The following is an 11157-nucleotide window of genomic DNA, read 5'->3' on the forward strand; positions in this document are numbered from 1 at the left end:
CACACACACACACACACACACTCACACATTCTCACACTCTGTCACTGTACACAGTGAAAACAGGCTGAGGAAATTGTAGTGAATGAGCCCTTAAAAGTAATGGATGGTGTGTGGTGCTCTGCGCTAAGGGTAGCCTTGGTGACTGAGAGCCTATTGAACACAGAGCAGTGTGTGTGTGTGTGTGTGTGTGTGTGTGTGTGTGTGTGTGTGTGTGTGTGTGTGTGTGTTGAGAGATCTTAGAGTACCATCATTCATTTCACCAAGATTGTGTCATAGAACCTTCCCCCATTCCCTGATGTATACAGTAAATTGTTTGAAACAGTGGTGTGGATCCTAATATATCTTGCTTTTCTGTTGTTCTACCCATCCCTTCACACTCATCCAGTCTTGCTTAAGGTGGAATGGAGGGGCTGATAAGTCACAGGCAAAATCGCCCACTGTTTTCTAAGAAAACCTGTTAGGATTCACGTAAGAAAAGTCTCCAAATAAGTGTGTCACTGTTCTGTGCCTAGCTGGCTTATACACAAGTGGTGGTTCCATGAGTCATAGGAGAGAATGGATAACAAACTCCACTAAAGGAATTCACACTCATTCAAACAACACTGGTTACAGTAGTGACAGTACTATTTTTACATAATGAGTGTTGGGTTGATAATATCAAACATTTACCCATTAATGAACATCCCTTAGGAGATAACACAGAGTTTACACATTTGTAACGAGAAACACAGACATTTCCTAGCACGTCTGTGGTCATGTCCTTTAATTGAGGTTGTATTCTGAAAGGGACTTTTGGAAGGGTTCGAGCCTGCTGAAATCAGGTGAAGTAGCTAGCTTCCTCGTCTGTTAGCCTGACCTTGACATTGAGATAATGAACCTGGGTGATAGCATCAGCCCAGTTCTCTGAATCTCAAGTGAGGGCTTTATGTCCCCAGAATGGCAGGTCAAACCTGGTTTTGTACCAGCGACTTTGGACTAGAGCAGACAATACTGTACAGCCACCTCTTTGGTGCTTGGAAGCACTGCATTTACACTTCAATGCTGTTGTGTATAATCTCTGCCTATCTCATTGTCTGTCTCAGTCCCTGTCTCTCCCTCTCTCTTTGTATCTCTCCATCTTTCTCATTATCTCTCACCGTGTGTGTGTTTTTCTCTCCCCATCATCTCCCTCTCTCTTCTCTTTTTCTCCATGAGTGACTTCATTGCCCCTTCAGCTGACATCTCCTGCCTGAGTGCCTTGGCCTTGTTCGTGTGACAGACTCATTTTCAGCCTAGCGACAAACGACTGGCAGTTTAATCTCTCAGCTGGAGAATACAGGGACGTGGGCAGTGTGTGTCTATGTGTGAGTGGCAGAGAGAACCGTATCATATCTTTATTTACTTACCAGAGGTTGAACAGGCTTGGGAGTGTCTGATCGAGTGTGTTTTTATATGGCTAACTATGCTACGCCACATAAAAGAAAACGACGGAGGCTTCTCTAAAACACAGTTTACAGGTTAGTTAAACACTCTTTTCCTACCTGGGCAGCTTAAGCATAAGATGGAGGACATAAACCAACTACTCCGGCTTCCTCTCCAAGCGGATGTTTTCAGTGCAAACGAATGACGGAAAATGTTAAGCATTCACATCTCCACCATCTTAAACCCTGCGCTAATTCACAGGCCCATTGATTACCCCGGGGAATTCTTTTATCTCCCCCCATTTCATTCCTGAAACGCGCGGCTGACATTTTAATGGCTGCACTTTCATCATCTGTCAGATATTTAAATGTGGAAGCGTGTGTGTGTGTGTGTGTGTGTGTGTGTGTGTGTGTGTCGAGGACAGACTGCCGAGGCCTTCGGCGATCACTGCATGTCAATCTTTAATGCCCAGAGATATGGACGAGGCTTTGACCCCTCACTCTGTCATCTCGACTCTCCCTCGCATAAATTGACCTCCTGATAATCATTTCCTGGGTCTGTCTGTGGTAACGAGTGTTCCAGAGCACTCTGCTCTCACGTGATCCATAGAGATTCATGGGAGGTTGAGGAATTGACCCCGTCGTTGCAGTCCCATGGACCGTGGCACATGAAGCTTCCCCCTCCTGACATAATGTGCTGCCGTTAGACTGTCATGGCAGGTGAATTTCACTCAAGCTGTTATGACCATGAGCGTCAGTGGAATGGCATGTAATAGAATGGAGAACCATTGGTCTAATGGTTATTACTAGAACAGCTCATTCACTATCCCTGCTGCTGCTCTGGGTTAGAGGTTGTAGCTATGACTGAAGAGACAGAGAGAGACAGACAGATGCATCGAGACCAGTAGAGGCTGGTGGGAGGAGGAGCTATAGGAGGACGGGCTCATTGTAATGGCTGGAATGGAATACATGGAACGGAGTCAAACATGTGGTTTCCATATGTGTCATGTGTTTGATACTGTTCCATTAATTCCATTCCAGCCATTACCATGAGCCCATCCTCCTAGATCTCCTCCCACCAGCCTCCACTGATCGACACATCTTTCCAAATGGCCCATGTAGCAGCTGCTATGTGTCTGACGTGAACATTACAATATGGGATAGAAACATTACAGTACTGATTCGAGGGAGTCCATAAGGCCTATAATATGTGCATCAGTAATTGCTACCTGTTTTTGGCACCAGCACCTCATTGTTCTGATGTCTTACTCTATTGTTACTGTCGCTTGGCTGGTTGGCGCGGCCACGGAGTGGCCTCCTCTTTCCGTATCAGGGTGCACCGCAGCAGTGTTGTACATATGGTCACACACCTGGTCCACAGCAGTGTCTGTTTACAGATGACCAGACGCTTCCTACAGGGTTCAGCACCGGCCCCGCTCATCCTCCCATATTCTCTTCTCTGCCGTTCCATATCCCGCTCTTCTCTTTCCTTTCATGTGCTTTATTTTGCTTTATTCCTCTGCTCTACCCCATCTCTTCTTCTCTGTTCTCTAATTCTTTTCTCTCCTCTGCTGTTTTACTCTTATTAACTTCTCTTTCTCTATCCAATCCTCTCTCTCTCCACTGGATGCCATTTGCCATGCTAATAGAAAGCATCTCTCTCGCAAATTACAACCACAATATGCAAATAGTTCCAATGTGTTCTGACAGAGTGCTGGGAGAGTGGGATAAATCTGATTGGAGAGAAAACCCCTTGAACCTCCCAATCCCTCCTTCTCTCTCTAAGTGTGTACACCCAATTAGCTCAAGATGCAAATTGTGCTTAATTAGTTTCTTTAATCCTTTCAGGGGCAGTGGCCACACACCGCCAGTCCTTAAATGAACGCCTAATCCTTCTGGGGGCACCTCTAATCTTTTCATATTAAAAGCTAAATAGTCAAATGTGAATATTGATCTAATTACACATGGATCACTCCTGCGCCGGCAGCAAATTAAATGTGTATTCCATTTTCCTGGATGCTGTCAGAGGCATTGGGAAAGCTACAAAATCCACTTGGAGTGATGAGGATTTCCATTAGAATCTCAGTTTTTTTCTCTCACTCTTTTTGATGCATAAATAATCTATCCGATATCGTCCCTGCTCTGTATGTCAAAATGAATATGTATTCAAGAGGGCAAACATAGAATACCTACATAGCATTTAAAAGAATGTGCTGCAAAGAAATCAAATCAAATCCAATTGTATTGGTCACATACACATGGTTAGCAGATGTTATTGCGAGTGTAGCGAAATGCTTGCGCTTCTAGTTCCGACAGTGCAGTAATATCTAACAAGGCAGTGTTCAAGGAGACAAAGCAGTGCTCAAGAGTCTGTCATTTTATTTCACTATATAGTCTGACCCTCAGATTTATTCAGATCTGAGATGCATGCTGTCCCAAGTAAGGGGAGGTCAAGTGCTCTGGCCAGAAGGGTTAGAGGTTAGGGTGAGTCAGTGGTTATGGAGAAGCAAATCTCTCTGACATTCTTCACATAGTGTGACTCAGTCTTTGCATCACTATTCAGCAATGCAACCTTTATATCAATAGACTTTATACTATGTTTACTATGATGACTCACAGACTGGACACTGTGCAAGGGTCCAGAGACCCAGAGAACTTTAAGATAACATGAATGTCACTATTTATAGGACTGTATGTACTTTGGAGGTGCTCAAAGACCACGCCACAGACTATTTTCAATGGCCTTTTGTTTACATCCAAATTTCAGCCATGCTCTGTCACTCAACATGTCTAAAAAACGATAGTGGAACATAACATGTAAGCCAACCGAGTAGGATTTACCCAATGGACTGCAGTGCACTGAGCTGGAAATGCTCATTTGTTTTGTTTTGCACTTACATTTTTGTGCTTATGTCAGGATCCAGGCACATATGGGGTTGGCTTATAGGAATGCCACAGCTGTGTGTCTGAAAAAAGGAAACAGTATCTACATTTGTGAAGTAAAATATTGAAACACTTCTCAACCCTTGTGTTAGAACCTCCAGATCTCTGCAGGAAGGCTGAATACCTCATGTGCAGATCTCATAAGAGATAAATATATCTCAAAGAAACATTCTGTTAGAGATGACCTGATATCAGTTTCCTGCTGTAAGTTACTTGTAACTTTGTATAACTTTTAACCTCCCACAGTTCTTTCTTTCACTCTAACCTAGATTAGAGAGGGGACAAGAGCAGAGTATGGGGTTGAGAGGGTGTGGGAGGGTGTGAGCAAGTGACCTACAAAAATGATAAGAGAGAGAAGGGAGACTTCTGTGGTAAACATTATGGAAATTCAGGGTTTTGTAGAGACTATAAATAAAGAGCAATTTTTGTTCTTACTGGAATCCGCATGACGACCTGATGATTAAGAAGTGTGTGTCATTATCAAATGTCTCACTGAAGGCGCTGATGGCAGTGAAAATGAGCCACCACCAAATGAGCAAGGAGTGAGTTTGTCTGTGGAGTTGGACTTCAGTGCAGAGAACAACCTGCTCGGTGGTGATTTCCCTTTCTATATGACTGTTTCCTTGAGCATTAGCTGATTTATTGTTCTGATTAGCGACACACACTGACGTACATGCATGACAATCCTGCCCTTACATGCTTGAACACATACACTGTACATACACAGCCAATTGAGAAGCATGCCTCTCCAAATGAACAACTTGAGACTCGAATGCTAATTGGCTTCATATAGGACACACTTAACTTTTGGGGATTTTAAGATATAGATTTTCTTAGACATGTACTTCTAAGAGGAATATTTTGCATACCAGCACTTGATTGGGGATTTGCCTGCTAGCAGTAATCAATAGACACTCTGTGAAGAGGCAATGCTAGTTCATACATTCCCATGTCCGACCCTTTCTACTTGTTATTATGGGTTAACCATAGTGGGTGAGGAGGGTATGTCTATGGGGTGAGCTATAACCTAAAAAACAACTACCCTGGGATCTATGGGGGGCAGTGGGGAGATCTTAAGAGTAGTCAGCAGCATTAAAATGTCGATACCTCCAACCAGACCCGTCAAACTCTGAGTGCTCCAACTCCCAGCCTGTCAGTGTTATCTCTCAGAGGGGAGGAGAGAGGCTCCAGGGAGAGGCTATCGCTATGCACTGGTTCAGGATCAGATTTTCCTATCTCACTGCCTGACCTCACTGTTATATGATAGAATGTGAACGTTAACCTGGATCAGTGCCTAGGGGCAGCCTGGGCCCACACCAGGGGGATACGGTGTTTCACTGTGTTCCTAGTCTCCCCACTCCTTACACACGCACATGTGCATACGCATGCATGCATACGCACACACACGCTTACCTCCCTGTGAGATATACTGACAGGGAGGGTTCCCAAAGCTAGAGACAGATCTGCTGTCTGGAGATGTTGGTTTGTAGAGTAATAAGGTCAAGTGAAGTGATGCACCCAGACGTGAGGCAATGGGCGTCTCAAGATGATAGACGTCCCCCTGCTTCAAACCTCCTCTACCCCCCCTCCCGCGCCCCCTATCTTTATCTTGTGGCTATATGTGTTTGTGTACAGAGCTGTCCCAACAGGTGAAATCTCTCTCTCTCTGTCTCTTTCTCTCTCTTTTAGACACACACACAGATACCCCCCCCCCATACACACACACACACACACACACACACACACACACACACACACACACACACGGCAGGTAAACGTTTACAAAGCACAGGGCTGTAACCCTCAGCAGATGTGTGGGAGGACTCGGTGTTCTGGGTCCGCTGGGAGGATCTGAACATGCACACTTAGCTGTCTAAAGGTTAATGAAATTACACAGGGGTATGTAGCGTACCGCACCACGGCTGCAGGCTGCAGGCTTGAGACACACAGAGAGGAAACAGAAACCTGAGGAGGACAGGCTTTAACAGGCTCTGGAGTGGCTAAACTGCATGCGTGATACAGCTCTGTATATTCCTCAGCGATAATGGTATTGAGAGGTACAAGCATCGTGTTTGTCATTGACAACTACAGTATAAAGGTATACAAAGCGATTCTCTGAATTTGCTTTCAAAACAAATGTATTTTGTTGAACCACATTGAGAAGCTCTTTCTTTACAATGCCACTTTAGTTGTAAACCAATGTAGCCTATCTCTGCCTTTCTTGATAGCCAGGGACCAGCATTATGTCCAGGCTCTGCCCACCTTCGACAGGCTCTCTGTGGACAGGGTGATGGTCGAGTCCTCTCTCCTGGTGCTATCGTTCTTTCTGGACCATCTGTGAGTGCTCTCCTTCTCCATCTACCCCTCTATGTTCAGCTGTATCCTGACCCCCTCTAACAGGCCCCCCAACTAGTCTCATCCTGCTCAACTGCCCCTTTTCACTGGTGCCTGAGGAGTCTGGGGGGGGGGGTACACAGAGGGTGCACAGTGGACTGCTCAGCTGTCTGTGAGCTTCAACAGGGGTCCATATCCAGGTGCTGACAGATCCTCTATGTGTTTATGTGTGTGTGGGTATGTATATGTGTGTCAGGCATACCATGTTAACCCCCTCTTAACCACCCTCTTACTCTTTCCCTTACTCGAACAGCTGTTTTTCCCGTACTCAAGCAGTAGAGGGCCTCTCCACTGCTCAGAACATCTCCTAGGACCTCACAGACACACAACCTCCCCCATCCCTAACACCACTCCCTTTCAAAGAATATCTGTGGGGTCGGGGTAAGCTTCTGGCCCTGCCACTCATAGATTGGTCGTGGATGCAGCTGTGCAGTGTAGGCATACAGATGTGGTACACACAATCACACATTCTGTAGAGCTCCGGAGTGGATCTTTTTGTTTCATTCTGTAGATATGATGGAGTCACACAAGTTTAGTTTTCTCACGTTTAGTTTTCTCATGTGTCTTAGCTTTTGTGGTTCTGTTTGGCATCTTGAATAAATTCCCTCTAGTGGTGTGGGGGCTGTGCTTTGGCAAAGTGGGTGGGGTTATATCCTGCCTGTTTGGCCCTGTCCGGGGGATTCATCGGATGGGGCCACAGTGTCTCCTGATCCCTCCCGTCTCAGCCTCCAGTATTTATGCTGCAGTAGTTTATGTGTCGGGGGGCTAGGGTCAGTCTGTTACATCTGGAGTATTTCTCTTGTCTTATCCGGTGTCCTGTGTGAATTTAAATATGCTCTCTCTAATTCTCTCTTTCTCTCTTTCTTTCTCTCGGAGGACCTGAGCCCTAGGACCATGCCTCAGGACTACCTGGCATGATGACTCCTTGCTGTCCCCAGTCCACCTGGCCGTGCTGCTGCTCCAGTTTCAACTGTTCTGCCTGCGGCTATGGAACCCTGACCTGTTCACCGGACGTGCTTGTTGCACCCTCGACAACTACTATGATTATTATTATTTGACCATGCTGGTCATTTATGAACATTTTAACATATTGACCATGTTCTGTTATAATATCCACCCGGCACAGCCAGATGAGGACTGGCCACCCCTCATAGCCTGGTTCCTCTCTAGGTTTCTTCCTAGGTTTTTGGCCTTTCTAGGGAGTTTTTCCAGGGGGTTTTTCCTAGCCACCGTGCTTCTTTCACATGTATTGCTTGCTGTTTGGGGTTTTAGGCTGGGTTTCTGTACAGCACTTTGAGATATCAGCTGATGTACGAAGGGCTATATAAATAAATTTGATTTGATTTTGATTTTGATTTGATTTGAATAAATTCCTAATGAGATTTATCAGACTTTCTGATGATGAGGGGGTATTATGTTGTAATACCACAAGCTTTCTAGTAATGCAGTAATGTTTATTGTGGTATTAGTGAAAATATGTCACAAACATTTACTATAATTCAGTGTCATTTGTCTAAATATTACATAACACATTATGATCCATGATATAAACTTAGGCTCAAATGACAGTTTCCAGAGTAAAATGACACAAATAATTTTAATAAAATGAATTTACTTATTTACTTACGACTTAATATTCATGTGTTGATATGTAAAGGATAATCAACTCAGGGCTTGGCGTTCTATGGAAAATAATGCATGACGTGGAAGGTGTGGTCCACAACGTGTTAGCGGAGTGGAACTGACCTTCCACAGAGATGCATTATTTTCCAGAGAACGCATAGAGCCCTGAGTTGATTGTCCCTTTTATTCCATGGCTATAATCACGTTTGCCACTACAAATGTGTTAATTTGCTGGTAGAAATGAGTTCCACATCCACTGAAGTAGCTAGCAGGTTAACTAGAGTGCTACAGTAGTTACCATGGTAACCAAACATACTTGCTAGTTTAGCTAACCAAACCATCAGTTCCAGCTTGCCATTATGAAAATCGAATTCAACAATGCCAATAATGCTTTCAATTCGACTTTTGCTTTTAAAAGCAGCTCAAACATAGAAGATGTAGCCATTGAACTCTACCGTGCAAATATAGGGAAATAATGTATGCTCAAAAATTACCTTCAAGCCAGTCAGAAACAAGAAACAAGTATTCAACAATGCCATGATATAAAACACATTATAAACTGGGTGGGTCCAGCCCTGAATGCTGATTGGCTGAAAGCTGTGGTGTATCAGATCGTATACCACTGGTATGACAAAACATGCATTTTTACTGCTCTAATTAAGTTGTAACCAGTTTATAATAGCAATAAGGCACCTCAGGGGTTTGTGGTATATTGCCAATATACCACAGCTAGGGGCTGTATCCAGGTACTCTGTGCAGAGTCGTGCGTAAGAACAACCCTTAGCTGTGGTATATTGCCAATATACCACACCCCTCGGGCCTTATTGATTCATTAGAAACCGGGTGGTTCGAGCCCTGAAGGCTGATTATCTGAAAGCTGTGGTATATGGGTATGACAAAAAAATGACTATTTACTGGTCTAATTACATTGGTAACCAGGTTAATAATTAATCAATAAGGCACCTCGAGGGTTTGTGGTATATGGCTAATATACCACAGCTAAGGTCTGTTGTAGGCACAATGTAACCAGACGTCCTTGGGCCTTATTGCTTAAATATTTATTGGAAGAATATCTTCAATTATCATTTTGTGTGGCTAACCCATACAGAATTACATGTGCACGTACCAACCCTTATTAAAGTCCACCTGTTGCAGGACAGCAGTCTTGGTCTTAGTAATTTCATACTAGCTTTGGTGTGCAGCACACAGTGGGTCAGAGGAAACAAAGTGATGACTGGTCTGTGCCTTACTGTGTCCTGCCCTGGTTCAGAGAACAGAATATGTAAAAAAAAAAAGAAAGGAGAGAGAAAAGGAGTGACACAGGGAGGGAGAGATCTGCTTTCGCAATATCCCATCTCTAAAATGTGCTCTCTGTTCTTAAAGCTGTTTACAAGCGTGTCTGATCCCCCAAGGGACAGCTGGTTGTGTGTGCGTACGTGTGTGAATGAGTGGGCGTGGTGAGACAAGGGGGTCAGACATTAATACCCATCACTCACCCCTCACTCACACGCCTCTCATTTAACGACAACAGGAATCCCCTCAAAATAGTTGACACACATGTAAACACTGGTATGGGACTGTTCAGATTTACCCCAACGGATGCTCTACGTCCATCCTCCACACCATTGTTCTGAGGGCTGAGGTGCAATCCACAATATGTGTATTAATTGAGCTAGTAAAAGAGCTATTGGCTCTCTCTCAGACCACACAGAGGAACTCACCACACAACTCATAGCCCCAGAGAGTTGGCCAGGGAAAAGAAGGGGGAAGAGAAAAATGGAGGTGATATTGAAGGGTAATAAGAAGTGTGAGAAAAGGGCTGAAAGAAGTGTATGGAGGATAAGAAGTGAAAGAGAAGGAAGAGAGGGAAAAAGAGAACCAGGAAAATGGAGTGGACGATAGGGCAAAGGGAGGAGAAGGAGAGAAAGTGAGTAAAGTGGTGGAGGAAGAGAAAAAGAGGGGGAGAATAGATGGATAGAGTTAAACAAGAGAGACTGTATAGAGAGGGATAGCGATAAAGAGATAGAGAGAGGGAGGGATAGAGGCACTGTTCTAATGACTTCACACCCCATTAGCCATTTAGTCTGATGCGTCACACCTCATTATGCAGCAGCAGCAGTGCATGAACGCGTGAAACCGTCCACTCAGCCAGACCTGTCCACCCGCTCCAAACACTCACTCACTTACAGCAATTAGTGTGTGTGTGTGTGTGTGTGTGTGTGTGTGTGTGTGTGTGTGTGTGTGTGTGTGTGTGTGTGTGTGTGTGTGTGTGTGTGTGTGTGTGTGCGTGCGTGCGTGCGTGCGTGCGTGCGTGCGTGCGTGCGTGCGTGCGTGCGTGTGTGTGTGTGTGTGTGTGTGTGCCCATGCAGGGTTGGGTACGTTACTTTCTAAATGTATTCCTTTACAGTTACTGTAAACCTGTCCTTACCTGTCCAAAATTGGAATCAATAACGTAACTTCTGTATTACCCAAACTCAGCAACGTAATATGATTACTTTAGATTACTTTCCCCTTAAGAGGAATTAGCAGAAGACAACAATTAATATTAACAATTGAACGATCTATTGCACGATAAATCAATGTTAGAATTGACATAGCTGGCTATAAATTAGTGTTGTATTTTACTTTATGGGTTATGCAAGATTCTAACCCCTTTCTTTCTACTTCACTGCAGATAATACAACGATTAGGTTATATATTTACATTAAAATCCAAAGTCTGTCAGATTTCCAACCATTCCAATTAATTCAATATCCCTTGATCTTCAAGAGTAAGATTTGGAAAAATTGAAATATAC

The sequence above is a fragment of the Salmo salar genome, chromosome ssa11 (assembly GCF_905237065.1).
Source record: "Salmo salar chromosome ssa11, Ssal_v3.1, whole genome shotgun sequence".
Lineage (NCBI taxonomy): Eukaryota > Metazoa > Chordata > Actinopteri > Salmoniformes > Salmonidae > Salmo > Salmo salar.